The sequence below is a fragment of the Ambystoma mexicanum genome, chromosome 4p (genome assembly GCF_040938575.1).
Source record: "Ambystoma mexicanum isolate Mex_15411 chromosome 4p, UKY_AmexF1_1, whole genome shotgun sequence".
Lineage (NCBI taxonomy): Eukaryota > Metazoa > Chordata > Amphibia > Caudata > Ambystomatidae > Ambystoma > Ambystoma mexicanum.
This window is the reverse complement of record NC_090927.1, coordinates 845,874,130-845,884,528: the sequence shown is the minus strand read 5'-3', so window position 1 is coordinate 845,884,528 and position 10,399 is coordinate 845,874,130. Positions and strand designations below refer to the sequence as shown.

Below are 10,399 nucleotides of genomic sequence, written 5' to 3'. Positions count from 1 at the left end.
AGAGACTGAAACATTGAGCCGGTAATTAAGTATTTATTGACACTGGAACCGTCATGCCCAGTGTGAAGAGAATTGTGGGTGGAAAGAAGTAACTTGAAAGTATGCCGAATCTTTGCGATAGTGCAAGGTGAAGGTGACCGCGTAGAATTGTGCTCAGTCTGTTCGTTAAAATGGAAGCTATTGTTGAATTTGAAGGGCACACAGAGCAAAGAGGTGCACTTTGTCATTTGGAGAGCAGAGGGCAATCTAACAAAATAAATTGCATTAGGTGAATATGGAAACATACCTACGCATTTTATATATACGGATTAGATTCAAAAGGGTTCAGCAGCTTGTCAATACCTCACCAGCAATTTTTCCAAGTCAACCCGTGTTTATCAACTTGGTGACAAAAAACAAAAAGATGCTTAACACAAGCAGTATTTATGCGACAAATGCAGAATGGTGAACTTGGTTGTTATACTCCCCATCACAATGTTCAGTTTACTGCTTTGTCTGCCGTTTCTTTTCTAGTACTGATTCTTCATTCAGTACAACTGGTTTTGATGACTACAAGCATGCATCTTCCCACATTTATGAACATGAACTTGGTCTTGAGTATCAAAAGTGCATGGTAATACTTTGGAAATGTCAAAAGGAAACTGGCTGCATTGATTCAGAGTTTTCTGAACAGTTAAAACATGTACTTAAATACTGGCAAGATGTGCTTAATAGAGTTGCACCAGTTAAATTCATGTCATCTCGGGGTCTAGCATTCCAAGGAGATGATTACATTATAGGATCGCAGCACAATGGACATTATTTAGGGATTTTGGATTTGATCAGACAATTTGATCCCTTCCTGGATGAACACATCAAGAAATATAGAAATGCTGCTAAGGGAAATCCCTCCTATCTATCAGCAAATATTTGTGAAGAATTCATCACAGTGATGAGCAAAAAGGTTTTCTCTGCAGAATTTCACAACTGAGAGACGCAAAGTATTATTCCACTCCAGATGTGTGTCACATCGGTCAGTTTACTTTTATGGTGCTATATGTAAAGGATGATGCACCAAAAGAAGATTTCTGGAGTTTATCCCAATTCATTTCCATGGATGAGAGTACCTTGCAGATGTTGTTGTCCTGTTCTTAGAAGGGGCATGTATCCCCATATCAGATTGTCATGGCCAGTCATATGATAATGCATCCAATATGACAGCACGGTACTCAGGCTTGCAGGCAAGGATAAAAGGATAATTTGCTGATTATGGTCCCTGTGCAGGACATTCCTTGAATCTAGTTGGTGTTAAGGCTGCTGAGTGCAGCATGCAGGTAGTTTCTTATTGTGACTTTGTTCAACATTTGTATACTTTCTTTTCTGCTTCCTTTCATCGCCGGAATGTGTTGGCCTCTTCTGTAGGTTCAGCTCACAGATTGTGAAGCCCTTGTCTGACACTAGATGGCCAGCTCATGCAAATGCAGTGAATGCTCTGTGTGACGGCTATGAAAGAATTCCAGCTGCTCTTGATTCACTGAGCAATGATAACACACAAACAAAAGACACCATACACGATGCACTAAGCCTTCTTCAAAAAATGCACAAGCTGGAAACCATTTTTCTGACCACTGTTTGGAATGACATTCTGTTACATTTCAAAGAAACAAGGAAAACTGTACAGAAAGAAGTTATCAGCCTTTCTGTTGCAGTTAACATCATCCATGCAGTGAAGGTGCATCTACAATAAATAAGAGACACATTTGATGAATATCAGTTCAAGGCAAAGGCAAAAGCCCCCGAGGCAGATTACAGTGAACAAGGTAAATGTGTGAAACAGCAAAGCAGCTAGCTTCGAAGGAGCTTCTAATGACACTGTCCTTCAAAGACAGCAGAAATTTCACATAGAAACATACTCAATAATTAATTGGTTAACAAGACGAGGCGATTGATACAAAGATATCAGCAATACATTTGGATTCTTCATGATTTGGATTCTTCATGAACCTGGGAGACATGGTTAGAAAAGAAAGCAGTGTACATTGGATAAAGCAGGCCTCTTAATACCACCAAGATCTTGAGAAATCTGACCTCATTTCTGAATGTCAGCAATTCAAACATTATGCATTTGAAAAGAAAGAAACCATGTCAATGTCATGTCTTTACAAGAAAATACAAAATTATAAACTTGACATTGCTTTTCCAAATCTAGAAATTGCATTAAGAATATTCCTCTCTATGATACCTCTCTATGATGATGACAAATTGCAGCGAGGAGCGTTCATTTTCTGAATTGAAATTGCTCAAACTGATTTCTCTGACTCTGTTAAACAATGAGTCTGAAATGGTTCAAGACTTTACAGACATAATTAATGATTTTGCAATACGCAAATCTAGAAGTAAACATATAGTTCAATCTTGGTAGTGTTGCAGGAACACTAGCCTTGGGCAGAAGAAAGAATACACTCAGTGTCAGCTCATTCCTTCTAGGATTACTTGAATGTGTTTGCTGCGTGGGTATGAACTGAAATGCTAAGTACATTTTATCATGCATTTTATATTGAAAGATTGATATTTTTCAACCATGGAAATTAAAAATAAAACATAAATAAATAAGTGAATTTAGATGTTTGTATCATGCTTTATTCATTTCTGTGCTGTCTTGTCATGTAATGTGTTTCCAAGTGCTTGTACTTTGGACACATTCATACAGGAACACATGTTCAGGTTGAACTTGTAGGTTTTCATTTTGTTAAATAAATGCTTACATTAAATACTTTCCTTTATTTTCCTTTATTTTCTTTCAAAATCTATATATTATTTGAAAAAAACAAAGTGAAAATGTCCTTAATATAGCATCCTCTTGGGGAAACAGGTCACAGAGATGTGTAAAGTTTATATTTTATTAACTAGATAATCAATTAAAAGCTTAGACGCGTATCTGTTGAATTTGACTCAATGTATGTTATCCCTTAATTTTTTTCAGATTGGGAGGGGGGCATGCGTTTCAGGGGGATTGACATGGGTTTCAAGGGGGGTGGGAGAAAGACATGGATTTCAGAGGGGGGCCCCAACGCTGCTTGTTTTACAGACCCCAGAAACTGTAAAGATGGCACTATATTTCAGCTTACAGTGCATGCTTGCGATCAGTGTGCACCTGCATCACAACCTGGGAATGTTATATGCAAAGCTACTTTAGCCACATTTGAGTAATGCTTCATTTTAAATGTGGGAAGTTAGAGGCTGCAGTCAGAGCAGAGGTAATCAGATATTTCTTGTTTGTCCATATCTGGTGATTGACTGACTGTTGATCCTTATATTTTGGGGCAGAAGTGAATTCTCAGATTGAGCTGGTGATTTGATCATGGCATAGTTGGCTTAAGGCACCGTCTACAAGAGTTCCTGTTGCAATGTATGATAGAGTAAAGCCCGCATTACATTATGTGGTTATTGGAGACTTGGGTTCATACCTTCCTGGGTGCAGTGGCATCTTTAATACTTGGCATGTGATTGGCCAGCAAGCATAAGGGACTATTTTGGCATTGCCTGGAGTTCTTGGAAGGTTTCTGTTTTGACTAGGAAAGAAGGGCCTCCATGAAGGCAGACCAGATTGCAAGTGAAGCACCACAGAGATTAAGCATTCACGTTGTCTCACCAAGGCCTGATACCCCCCTCACCACACATTTACTACAGACACAAGCAGCCACACCCCCAGTGCAAGTGTTTATCAGTGGGGCATTAGGCAGTAAATACCTGGTCGTTTGGGACACATAATTAGAGGTTGAACACAGTTGAATATTACTGATTGTTACCTGCTGTGATTACCAACCACTATTCCAAGCTGAAAATATTGAACCCTTCTGTTGAAATGGCCTTTCACGGTTTAACATGAGTATTGTATGAAGGGCGTGCAACACATAGTTCCTTAGCTATGTACAGGTATCCACCAGTGTTTCTTGAATAACATCTAAGTTTCCAAAAATGTGATGCCTCTGTAGGTTGTGCCCATTTTCGGGTGGCTGACAATCTCAGAGGGTCAAGGTCAAGTGCTTCATTATGATCTCCAAATTAGCAACGTCAATATGGAATATCCTTTCATGATTCCAGATAAGTCATGCCAGTCTTGATTGTCTCTTCATTTATCAAAAATAAAGAGTAGCTCAGTGCTAGTGCTAAAAAACAACAGCATTGCTGGCCCGCATGACTGAGCGGCAGAGGGTGAGGTGTTGTGTGTGTCCAGCAGATTCTCATTTCATCAGCATCTTCGTCCACAGTTGTGATGTTGGCAGAGGTCTGTAGCTCCTTCTTCATGGTATGGTTGCTGGTTGTTATGTCCTCATATTCCCATCATGGGAGTAGTAAGCACACATTAACAAACATGGTCTCTGTTAAAGGGCAAAAACAAGATAAAAACAATAAGCCAGATAAATTAACATGTGACATTGTAGTCTTTTCCTGCACAAACGTGGGGATACTTTATATTGCTTAATGTTGAGGTAAATTCCAGATACTATGTGATACATGATAAAAATGATCTGTGGAGTGGGCATTGGATAAGTATCTACACAGTTGAGAAATAACAGAAAGTCATCTTCAGTTCCCAATAGTCCCCACTAACTGGAAAAAAGAAAGGCAAGAAAGAGCAGTGTGACCTCACCACCATTTCCATCCCTCCAAAAACAAGAAAAGTGTAACCGAAAGTAAAAACATGAACAACACAAAGAGGAAAGAAAACAATCCAATACATTTAAGGGAAACAGGTGCAATCTCACAACACCTGCAAAGTGATCCCTGCCTGGCCCAAAAAGCTGGGTCCAAAAATAATAGGAGGACTCAAAGCAAAATGGGTCCGCTTAACCATGATGAACTCACTGCCTACTTGTACAATGTTGTGCCTAAAATCAAGAAATGGTAAAGGAGAAGGATGACCAGTGCAATAGCTGGGTCAGATCCGCTGCAATCTGGCTGGTGCCACACGCATGTCACTGGTATCCCGTTCATTCATTGACAGTAATTACTTCAAGGTCATTTACTAGGATGTAATAACTCTGAAATTACTTAAACAAATTTGGTTATTTAAGGGCTGAGGCTTAAAAAGGGGTTAGGAGGGTTTTTGGGAGGGGCAGTAAGAAAAGGGAAAAGGGGAAATGGGTGGACCTCCCCAAAATAAAAAAAAAACAAAATTGAAGTAAAATGTCAAAGTTATTACTTCGTAGCAAATTACCAAAAAGTAATTATTGACGATGAAATGACTTCGAACCAATTCATAAACAGTATTAGTGCCACTACTAGAAGCAGCATTACAACCCCAATTGTTACCCACCTCCTCAAAACTAATGCAAAATATAAAAATAACAAATGTGAAAGGCACAATTGAGAATGTTGGTACCTCTAAAATCAATTAGTTGATGCGACATCATCTGTCCCCTATACACCAACATCCTCCCTCTTTTCTCTGCTCATTATCATCTCCTTTTACGTCAGTGACCCCAGTGGAAAGGCTGACACAAATTACCATTACTGCATGATAAACAAGGTAAGGCAGCAGATGGACAGCTCCAAACACAGCAGAGGTATCTTGCCTGTACAAGTCTGCAACATATCAGGATGCACCAAAATGAGTGCAATTACTGTAGATGACCTGACCAAACCCACTACCTAGAAAGACAACATCCTACCTTCCTTCATTGTAAAGACCAGCACAGGTGGATAATGTGTACAGCCAACCTATTGGATATTGACAGAAACCTAAAGGGAAGGCTGTCGCAATCGGATTTAATATTTCCTGCTTCCCTGTCCAGCAAAATCTAGTTGCAATAATAAATGTGATCCAAGTGGCAGGGCTAGTCTCTGACCATGTTTCCATCTACCTGTCTATCCATAAACCAGGGCCAATCAAAAAGAACAAAAAAATGAAGTTGACTGGACTCCCCCATGACTCCACATGTCACCAGTTGCCCATGAAATTGGGCCAAAAAATAACAAATGGCTTGGGTCTGCAGTCTGAGTCAGCCCATACCTTAGATGCCTGCTCTGCCATTTGCCATTCCCATGGCCAGTCAGCCACTGAAAAAACATAGAGGTACGTATAATGACCACCATCCTCTTTGCAGCCATCGGTACGTATGGAAATATACAATTGCCCCCATTGGAAAAAATGCTCTGCTGCCTATACAAACAAAATGGTTCCATGTTATTTCAACACCAGTACTTACTTCAAAGTACCCAACAAAATAGAACAGGCCCAGACTCTGTCTTTGATCTTAATGAGGAAGACACTCCTGCAGAGTAGCCAAATAAATCATCCCAGTCAGCTGCAAATGTGGTCACTTCACCGGGCCCTTGCAGTAAGCTGTAGATAATAGACAAATAATACGGCTCTTGTGCTTCTGTTGCTATCATTCCGGCTCCATTCACAAAATTATTTGTACTGGAGCAAATAAGAGATGCCCATGATGATATCTCATTTACTCCTGGTACCTTACACCTAGTTTACAAAGCCTAAAACCAGCTTGGAGCATCTCTTACCTGCTCAGGTGCAAATGTGGTTGCAAACCTTTTATCGAGCGTCTTCTTAGATATGCTCCGGACATCCCCAGATTTGATCTACTTTTAAGCTTTTTGGATCAGGTGTAATGTAGTAGAAGCAAATCAGAGATACTCAAGGGCAAATGGAAAGAGAAAAGAGGAAAAAGTATTGTGACATGGGGAGGTACTATATAAAAGTTATTGGTAATACTTCATACAACCAGGGGAAACAGATTTTCAATTATGATATCTCGACTAAAGTACCCATATGACTCTCTGTGAAAGGAGTAGTAGGCTTTTTTGTGCTCCTAGTTCAGGAAGTGAGCCATTTCTCAATTGCCTTTCAAAACTGCAAGGTCTAGCCGACTAGATGCTTAAAAGTACAAAACTCACTAGGCCCAGAGCCTACGGCCACACCACACTGAATGCGCCTGATCTCAGAAGCTAAGCAGTGTCGGGCCTAGTTAGTACCTGGATGGGAGACCGCCTGGTAATACCAGGTGCTGTAGGCTTTTTTGTGCTCCAAGTTCAGGAAGTGAGCCATTTCTCAATTGCCTTTCAAAACTGCATGGTCTAGCCGACTAGATGCTTAAAAGAACAAAACTCACTAGGCCCAGAGCCTACGGCCACACGATCTCGGAAGCTAAGCAGTGTCGGGCCTAGTTAGTACCTGGATGGGAGACCGCCTGGGAATACCAGGTGCTGTAGGCTTTTTTGTGCTCCAAGTTCAGGAAGTGAGCCATTTCTCAATTGCCTTTCAAATTTGGTATGTTTCCAAAATAATTGTATCCCGTTTTATAGCGGAAATGTTGGACAACATCATGAGGGCTGGAGCTACCTATTTACATAGAATTAGCATACAGGTAGTGTGTTCATGGGTAATAAATCGACTTTCACATGTAATGCAGTACAGAGAATATTGAGTCCTTCAAGAGGCATGAAAGAAAGCCATTATTGTGTTGATTGTTCTCTCCACCTCCCTCCAACAGAAACGGGATGGATGGATTAAAGTTATCCTACCAGATATAGGAGTCCTGAATGGGCCCACCAGTCTTATATATCTCGCCTGATCGAGCGCTGATCAAGCGATGAGCGTGGTATCATGTTGCAAGTGGCTGCATGGCTTAGCTTACTAAATGCAAATTCATAAGAGTAATATTCTTAGCATTTTAGAGGCTACGGCCACACCACACTGAATGCGCCCGATCTCAGTCTGATCTCGGAAGCTAAGCAGTGTCGGGCCTAGTTAGTACCTGGATGGGATACCGCCTGGGAATACCAGGTGCTGTAGGCTTTTTTGTGCTCCAAGTTCAGGAAGTGAGCCATTTCTCAATTGCCTTTCAAAACTGCAAGGTCTAGCCGACTAGATGCTTAAAAGTACAAAACTCTCTAGACCCAGAGCCTACGGCCACACCACACTGAATGCGCCTGATCTCGGAAGCTAAGCAGTGTCAGGCCTAGTTAGTACCTGGATGGGAGACCGCCTGGGAATACCAGGTGCTGTAGGCTTTTTCAGGAAGTGAGCCATTTCTCTATTGCCTTTCAAAACTGCAAGGTCTAGCCGACTAGATGCTTAAAAGTACAAAACTCACTAGGCCCAGAGCCTACGGCCACACCACACTGAATGCACCTGATCTCGGATGCTAAGCAGTGTCGGGCCTAGTTAGTACCTGGATGGGAGACTGCCTGGGAATACCAGGTGCTGTAGGCTTTTTTGTGCTCCAAGTTCAGGAAGTGAGCCATTTCTCAATTGCCTTTCAAAACTGCAAGGTATAGCCGACTAGATGCTTAAAAGTACAAAACTCACTAGGCGCAGAGCCTACGGCCACACCACACTGAATGCGCCTGATCTCGGAAGCTAAGCAGTGTCAGGCCTAGTTAGTACCTGGATGGGAGACCGCCTGGGAATACCAGGTGCTGTAGGCTTTTTTGTGCTCCAAGTTCAGGAAGTGAGCCATTTCTCTATTGCCTTTCAAAACTGCAAGGTCTAGCCGACTAGATGCTTAAAAGTACAAAACTCACTAGGCCCAGAGCCTACGGCCACACCACACTGAATGCGCCCGATCTCGTCTGATCTCGGAAGCTAAGCAGTGTCGGGCCTAGTTAGTACCTGGATGGGAGACGGCCTGGGAATACCAGGTGCTGTAGGCTATTTTGTGCTCCATGATTAGTAATTGCCCAACTTCCCAATTACTTTTCAAATTTGGTATGTTTCCAAAATAATTGTATCCCGTTTTATAGCGGAAATGTTGGACAACATCATGAGGGCTGGAGCTACCTATTTACATAGAATTAGCATACAGGTAGTGTGTTCATGGGTAATAAATCGACTTTCACATGTAGTGCAGTACAGAGAATATTGAGTCCTTCAAGAGGCATGAAAGAAAGCCATTATTGTGTTGATTGTTCTCTCCACCTCCCTGCAACAGAAACAGGATGGATGGATTAAAGTTATCCTACCAGACATAGGAGTCCTGAATGGGCCCACCAGTCTTATATATCTCGCCTGATCGAGCGCTGATCGAGCGATGAGCGTGGTATCATGTTGCAAGTGGCTGCATGGCTTAGCTTACTAAATGCAAATGCATAAGAGTAATATTCTTAGCATTTCTAGAGCCTACGGCCACACCACACTGAATGCGCCCCATCTCGTCTGATCTCGGAAGCTAAGCAGTGTTGGGCCTAGTTAGTACCTGAATGGGAGACCGCCTGGGAATACCAGGTGCTGTAGGCTTTTTTGTGCTTCAAGTTCAGGAAGTGAGCCATTTCTCAATTGCTTTTCAAAACTGCAAGGTCTAGCCGACCAGATGCTTAAAAGTACAAAACTCACTAGGTCCAGAGCCTACGGCCACACCGCACTGAATGCGCCCCATCTCGTCTGATCTCGGAAGCTAAGCAGTGTCGGGCCTAGTTAGTACCTGGATGGGAGACCACCTGGGAATACCAGGTGCTGTAGGCTTTTTTGTGCTCCAAGTTCAGGAAGTGAGCCATTTCTCAATTACTTTTCAAATTTGGTACGTTTCCAAAATAATTGTATCCCGTTTTATAGCGGAAATGTTGGACAACATCATGAGGGCTGGAGCTACCTATTTACATAGAATTAGCATACAGGTAGTGTGTTCATGGGTAATAAATCGACTTTCATATGTAATGCAGTACAGAGAATATTGAGTCCTTCAAGAGGCATGAAAGAAAGCCATTATTGCGTTGATTGTTCTCTCCACCTCCCTGCAACAGAAACAGGATGGATGGATTAAAGTTATCCTACCAGACATAGGAGTCCTGAATGGGCCCACCAGTCTTATATATCTCGCCTGATCGAGCGCTGATCGAGCGATGAGCGTGGTATCATGTTGCAAGTGGCTGCATGGCTTAGCTTACTAAATGCAAATGCATAAGAGTAATATTCTTAGCATTTCTAGAGCCTACGGCCACACCACACTGAATGCGCCTGATCTCGTCTGATCTCGGAAGCTAAGCAGTGTCGGTCCTAGTTAGTACCTGGATGGGAGACCGCCTGGGAATACCAGGTGCTGTAGGCTTTTTTGTGCTCCAAGTTCAGGAAGTGAGCCATTTCTCAATTGCCTTTCAAATTTGGTATGTTTCCAAAATAATTGTATCCCGTTTTATAGCGGAAATGTTGGACAACATCATGAGGGCTGGAGCTACCTATTTACATAGAATTAGCATACAGGTAGTGTGTTCATGGGTAATAAATCGACTTTCACATGTAATGCAGTACAGAGAATATTGAGTCCTCCAAGAGGCATGAAAGAAAGCCATTATTGTGTTGATTGTTCTCTCCACCTCCCTGCAACAGAAACAGGATGGATGGATTAAAGTTATCCTACCAAACATAGGAGTCCTGAATGGGCCCACCAGTCTTATATATCTC

The 10,399-nt window shown here is 41.9% G+C and overlaps 5 non-coding genes and 4 pseudogenes across 5 annotated transcripts; all 9 read left to right on the top strand.

Annotated features, from left to right (window-relative positions):
- Positions 1-6,907: 6,907 nt before the first annotated feature.
- LOC138456598 (5S ribosomal RNA) lies at positions 6,908-7,016 on the top strand (annotated as a pseudogene).
- A 662-nt stretch (positions 7,017-7,678) lies between these two features.
- Positions 7,679-7,798, top strand: LOC138454967 (5S ribosomal RNA). The gene has a single exon (XR_011261618.1). It is a non-coding gene; the product is annotated as a 5S ribosomal RNA (ribosomal RNA).
- A 106-nt stretch (positions 7,799-7,904) lies between these two features.
- Positions 7,905-8,013, top strand: LOC138457524 (5S ribosomal RNA; annotated as a pseudogene).
- Positions 8,014-8,106: 93 nt separating this feature from the next.
- LOC138457567 (5S ribosomal RNA) lies at positions 8,107-8,215 on the top strand (annotated as a pseudogene).
- Positions 8,216-8,321: 106 nt separating this feature from the next.
- On the top strand, positions 8,322-8,430 carry LOC138457523 (5S ribosomal RNA; annotated as a pseudogene).
- A 106-nt stretch (positions 8,431-8,536) lies between these two features.
- LOC138464684 (5S ribosomal RNA) lies at positions 8,537-8,655 on the top strand. The gene has a single exon (XR_011267261.1). It is a non-coding gene; the product is annotated as a 5S ribosomal RNA (ribosomal RNA).
- Positions 8,656-9,119: 464 nt separating this feature from the next.
- Positions 9,120-9,238, top strand: LOC138454231 (5S ribosomal RNA). The gene has a single exon (XR_011260917.1). It is a non-coding gene; the product is annotated as a 5S ribosomal RNA (ribosomal RNA).
- Positions 9,239-9,344: 106 nt separating this feature from the next.
- On the top strand, positions 9,345-9,463 carry LOC138453894 (5S ribosomal RNA). The gene has a single exon (XR_011260595.1). It is a non-coding gene; the product is annotated as a 5S ribosomal RNA (ribosomal RNA).
- Positions 9,464-9,927: 464 nt separating this feature from the next.
- Positions 9,928-10,046, top strand: LOC138465019 (5S ribosomal RNA). The gene has a single exon (XR_011267594.1). It is a non-coding gene; the product is annotated as a 5S ribosomal RNA (ribosomal RNA).
- Positions 10,047-10,399: the final 353 nt, after the last annotated feature.